This window comes from Moschus berezovskii, chromosome 5, assembly GCF_049115385.1.
Source record: "Moschus berezovskii isolate FMDL1 chromosome 5, NW_MosBer_1.0, whole genome shotgun sequence".
Taxonomy (NCBI): Eukaryota; Metazoa; Chordata; class Mammalia; order Artiodactyla; family Moschidae; genus Moschus; species Moschus berezovskii.
The window spans coordinates 123,787,738-123,793,737 of record NC_142464.1 but is presented as its reverse complement, the minus strand read 5'-3'; positions in this window follow the sequence as shown (position 1 = coordinate 123,793,737).

The window sequence follows — 6,000 nt, the reverse complement described above, 5'->3', positions numbered from 1 at the left end:
TGCGTCTCCTGGGCAGGAAGCCCACTCCGTTTTCTCTCCTGCCGCCCAGGTGGAGGCTGGGGTCCAAGTGGGGAGGAGGCCGGGGCTCACCGCACCTTCGCCTCCCCCAAAGGCCTGCTCTCTGCATCACTCAGCTCCTCCTGTGCTCACACCATGCCCACAGGAGCCGGGCCAGTACAGACACTATCTCACCCACCCGGAGCAGCCAGCCACTGAGAGGGGACAGAAGGTCCTGCGTCTGCTTGGAGCTGGCTGTGGGATCCGGGGGTGTCCCGTCACGCCTCAGACTCATCCTGGTGCTCACAGCCCGAGGACAGAGGGGCAGGAGGCGTGTGCAGCCCTGGGCCGCTTGCCCGAGGGCGTTCTCAGACACTGTCCGCAGTGACCCTGTGGGGTAGAGCCTGTACCCATTTAACAGATGAGAAAACAGAGGTCAGAGAAGTAGACTGACTTGTTCAGGGTCTCAGGGCTGTGGGTGGGGGAGTCAGGCTGCACCCCTCTCTGCCTGCCGATGACGGGAGGCCCAACCACTTCCTGAAACACCACCCACAAGCCTCAGGCTGAGTGCGGAGCCTGCCGGAGCCCTTCCCACCCTCAGGAGGGGACAGGTCACTATCTTCTGCAGCCTGGAAGTCCAAGGTCAAGGCTTGCGCCAGGGTGGGGCCGGGGCGAGGAGGGACAGGGAGCAAGGGCGACATCGGAGGGAGCCCCGCTCTCTCTTGGGTGTCAGCCTGAGAGCGACACCTCTTCCACCTGTGCTCCGGGCACCTCGACTTCCTTGTCTGGACCCTGCCAGGCAGGGGAAGCGGGTGGGGCTGGAGGCATGGTTTGGGCAACAAGGACCTGCCTAGAACGTGAGGACGGGGAGCTTCCCTGGAGGTCCGGTGGTCAGGGCTGCACGCGTCCACTGCGGGGGTCTCAACTTTGATCCCACATGCTGCTTGGCACAGCCAAAATAATAATAATAATAAACAGAATTCGTGGGCAGGACAAGGCGTCCGACTCCTGGAATCGATGTTGCAGAGATGGTCCAGTCTCACTCTGGAGAGTCTGATCTCTGGTTCTTGGAGCAATTCTCCCTGGAGGGTTGTACTGCTAAAAACATTCTCATATTTTAGTTTTTGGTTGAAGGCAATTTATTTCTTCCTGGTTTGAAGACAAACATAGTCTCTTCAAACACGCTGTCTTCAGGCCGTGAGAAACAGCTGCCATTCCGTTCGGCTTCCCTGGCTGACTGGGACGGGGGCCTGGGACCACCCCGCCCCTCAACCTCAGTCGCAGAGACACCGACGCCCCGGAAGCTCCCAGGTGTCCCCGCCACCTGACTCCCTCATGTGCCAGCACTGTGCAGGGCCCTGTCCTCCTGGGCCTGGCGCTTGGGAGGTGGGCGATGGGTGAGGCCCTGCCCAGGACGCCCCACGTGCCTACCTACGGGCTCCTGTGCCCAGGGGCTCACGTGGGGCTGGTCCAGGGTGGGTGCCCAGGGCACAGGTTAGCCAAGTACCTGCTCTGGGGGGGTGGGGCGTGCAAGCCCAGGGACCCGATTTGGGCATCACAGGTGCAGCCTGGTGCCAGTTCAACTGCTGGGTACCCCAGGGGCCACGGGGCTCGGAGAGGGCAAAACCAGCTGGCCTGGGCTGCCAGGCAGCCTCCAACCTGCCAGGAGTGTGGATGGTGGCGGGCGGGGTTACCTGATGCCAGGGACCCAGCCAGCTTGTCCTGCTGATCAGCTAGCTGCACCTGGACTCAGAGAGGCTCCAGGCTCCCTTCCCACCCCCAGAGGGCCTGCCTGGCCCCTGTTCCCAGCACCCGCCCCAGGGCCATTGTCTGGCCTCCAGCTTCCCTGAGAGGTCACTGCCTTCGGCTCTCTCCCCGTCTGCCCCGTTCCGGCCTCCTCCCAGACTGGCCCCCCCCACCAACCCCTCCGTCCACTCTGGCTGCCTGCTCCCTAGCCGCCGGCAGAGGTAGAGTCTTGCCATCCTCCTACGTCCTGGTCGGGCTCAGTGTGGGTGGTCTTGGGGGCACAGGCTTCCTGGGTCCACCTCTGGGGTGCCCAGGATGGGAGAGTCCCTGTTGGGGATTCTCCACCACCTTTCCTCTGCTAGGGTGTCCTGTTCCTCGCAACGGCCTGGGGCAGGTTGTCTCTCCTGTCCTCTAGAATCTGACTTGGGGGCCTGCCTGATGCCAGGGCCCTGTCAAAGGTGGGACCCTGGTGTGCATCCTCTTGACAGGCGTCTTGCCTTCAGCCACCTGTCCCTGACCTCTGAGTCAGGCACCACTCCAAGTCTGGGCTGGGGAGGCGGGGCTCCCTCTCAGGCAGGGTGTGATCTCAGTCTGGGCTCAGTGACTGGGGAGGACAGAGGAACAGAGGGGAATGGTGACCTGACTCTAGAAAGACCCAATTGAACCAGGGTTAGTTGTTGGATCAGTAAATCATCGATCTGCCTGCAATGCCGGAGACCCAGGTTCGATCCCTGGGTTGGGAATATCCCCTGGAGAAGGGAATGGCAAACAGCTCCAGTATTCTTGCCTGGAGAATCCCACAGATGGAGGAGCCTGGAAGGCAATAACCCATGGGGTCGCAAGACTCAGACACGCCTTAGCGAGTAACACCAACCAGAACCAGTCTATGCAGTTAGAAATTAGGATAGACCAGAGCGAGGTTTCCCAGCCCTGGCACTGCGGTCACTGGGGGCTGGGTAGCCCTCCATTTGGGGGCCAACCTGTGCAGAGCGGGGTGTTGAACCGTGTCCCTGCCCACTCAATGCCAGCAGCACCCTCTCAGCGGTGATAGTCAAGTGTCTGCACTCACCGCCAGGACGTACCCTGGGGGCAGAACTGCCCCAAGCGTGAGCCTCTGGACAAGAGGTGCCCACGGGCATTCCTGGTACCATCCTCTCTCTCTCTGAGCTGGTCTGAGTGCACGGCACAGTCAGCCTGTGAAAAGCCACCAGCCGTGCCCTTGGGATGAGCGCTGCTTTGCACGCACATGACAGCAAGGAAAAGGTTCATTAACAAAGCAAGTACAGAAAATTAGGATGAAGGATGTGGGGTGAGGGTCCTGGGTCTTCATCACTTCATTGGCAACGAGCTCTGAGGGTGTCCACGGTGCGTAGAGTCTCCAAGAGCCCCCGGGGACTCAGTCTGGAGCACTTAGGAAGCAGAAGCGTCTAGGCCCAGGAGGAGGCGAGTCCTGGCCTCAGGCTGGCAGATGGGGCTCCAGTGCTGACCACACGCTCTCAGGACATTCCTGCTCTCTGAGGGCCCTGGGCCTGCACACACCAGGTCTCAGCACGGACATGGGGGAGGGGGTGCAGCTTGCAGAGTGAGAAGACAGCTGGCCGAGCTGTGTGAGCTGTTTGGTGAGCTTGTTACTGAACTGCTTCCAAGTGTCAGTAAACAGAGGCGTTTCTTCATTACTGCTGCTGTTGTTCAGTGGCTAACTCGTGTCCAACTCGTGCCACCCCATGGACTGCAGGACACCAGGGTTCCTTCAGTTCAGTTCAGTCGCTCAGTCATGTCCGACTCTCCGTGACCCCATGAATCACAGCACGCCAGGCCTCCCTGTCCATCACCAACTCCCGGAGCTCACTCAAACTCATGTCCATCGAGTCGGTGATGCCATCCAGCCATCTCATTCTCTGTCGTCCCCGTCTCCTCCCACCCCCAATCCCTCCCAGCATCAGAGTCTTTTCCAGTGAGTCAACTCGTCGCATGAGGTGGCCAAAGTATTGGAGTTTCAGCTTCAGCATCAGTCCCTCCAATGAACACCCAGGACTGATCTCCTCTAGAATGGACTGGCTGGATCTCCCTGCAGTCCAAGGGGCTCTCAAGAGTCTTCCCTGCCCACAGTTCCTTGGTGCTTAGTCTTCTTTATGGACCAGCTCTCACATCCGTGCATGACTACTAGAAAAACCACAGCTGTGACTATACAGACCTTTGCTGACAAAGTGATGTCTGTGCCTTTTAACATGCTGTCCAGGTTTGTCACAGCTTTTCTTCCAAGGAGCAAGCGTCTTTTAACTTCCACGGTGATCTTGGTGCCCGAGAAAGTACAGTCTGTCGCTGTTCCCATTGTGCCCCCGACTCTTTGCCACGAAGTGATGGGGCTGGACGCCGTGGCCCCGTGTTGCTGAGTTTTGAGCCTGCTTTCCCTCGCTCCTCTTTCAGCTTTACCAGGAGGCTCTTTCTCGCCCGTCACTTTCAGCTGTTCGGTGGCGTCGCCTGCGTGTCTGAGGCGTTGGCGTTTCTCCCATCATCTTGGTTCCTGCTTTGTTACTGTGTGCACAGTTCAAAACACGCCTGGAAACAACCTAGAGGCGCAGGTTTAACCTCGGACCCACAACCATGGGGATGACGGCTGCACGACTGTGTCTCCTTGTGTCAGAAAATAAGGCGAGATTTCGCATCTGTGCCTGAAGAAGGCTTAGCACTCAACAAAGTGAAGTGGGAGAGCAGGGCTGAAATGTGCCTGCAGTGTGATCTCAGTGCAGCCAGGTTTGGAAAGAAGATGAACGTCAGAGAAGAAAGAGAGAGCTCCCGTGTTCACGGAAGAGAAGCCTCGATGGTGCCCAGATGTCAGTTCCCCGACTTGGTCTGTGGATTCCAGGCAGCCTAATCAAAATCTCGACCTGTTTTCTCGTGTGTGTGTGTGGACATTCATCAAAGACTTGGAAAGACACACAAACGCCAGCAGGTGTTGCCGCTGCGTCCTGACGATAAAAGTGGTTTTTAAAGAGTTTTTGCATTTTACTTTTTACAGTGCTGTGTTGGCTTCTGCTGCAGAAAAACGCGAAGCAGTCATAATTGTGTGAGTGATTTTAGTTTCTGCTTCTTGTGCTTCTCTGGGTCTTCCACAGTGAGCGTGCACCACTCGACATGAGAAGCGAGCACTGGCGTTTCGTGTGCACATCAGCCTCCCCACCGCTCATGCCCCCGCCGCTCCCGGCCGGCAGGGCGCTGAGCCGGGCTCCCTGTGTCACACGCGCCCTCCTGCTGGCTGGCTGTTTCGCACGGTGATGTCTGCGCTTCGGCGCTGCTCTCTCAGTCCATCCCACCCGCCCCTGCGTCCTCCATGTCCAAAGTCTGTTCTCTGCGTCTCTCTCCCTGCCCTGCAGATAGGTTCGTCAGGACCATTTTGCTGGATTCCGTGTATATGAGAGATTTGTTTTCCCTCTTCTGACTTACTGAAGCTATATATTTTTTCAAAGAAATAAACGCAGAAAGAAGGGTAGGCAGAGAGGGGCCAGGCAGATGAGTTAAGCAACAGAGCCTTTTGGAGGGGGCTGGACGGCACCCAGGAGTGTCACGGGGGCCGGCTGTCATACGTCTCTTTCCCAGTGCCTGGGGGCCCTGCCCCCGTCCCGCCCCAGCCAAGGGCTTTGCTGGGGAGATAGTCCCACAGGTCGGCCTGGGGTCTGGGCCTCCCTGCATTTTACATCTGCGGAGATGGAACACCTGGGAGGCATCCATTTTCAATGGTCTGGATGGGCCAAGAGGGGATTACTTCTCCAGCTGGGGTCCTTTCTTTTAAAATAGATGATGAGCAGATACTGTCGAAAAGGCCAACTGCAGTTCCTCACGATCAAGTCCCCCGTCCCAGAGCCCACAGTGGAGAGGCCCCAAGGAGGCCCAAGGTCTGTTAGGGGCTTGCTTCTCTGACTCTGCTCAGCCTTTAAGGCCTTTCTCCAGTGCCACCTCCTCCAGGAAGCCTGCTCTGGTTTCCCGGGTCCACAGCACTTGCTCCTTTGCCTGGAGTCCTAATGCATGTGGCCAACGTGTCTTGGGTCACTGAAGTCTTTCTCCTTGTGGAGGAGCTTGGTGAGAGGGATCAAGCCTTGGCAGGGGAATGGGAGGAGGAGGGCACACCGAGCGTCATGGCTGCGGGCTCGCAGGCTCAGTCCCAGTGGGGCCCCTGGGAGACTGTGGAGCACACCCCCACCAGGCTATGGTGATGGCGATGCTGGTGTTGATGGTGGTGGTGGTGACGGTTATGAAGAT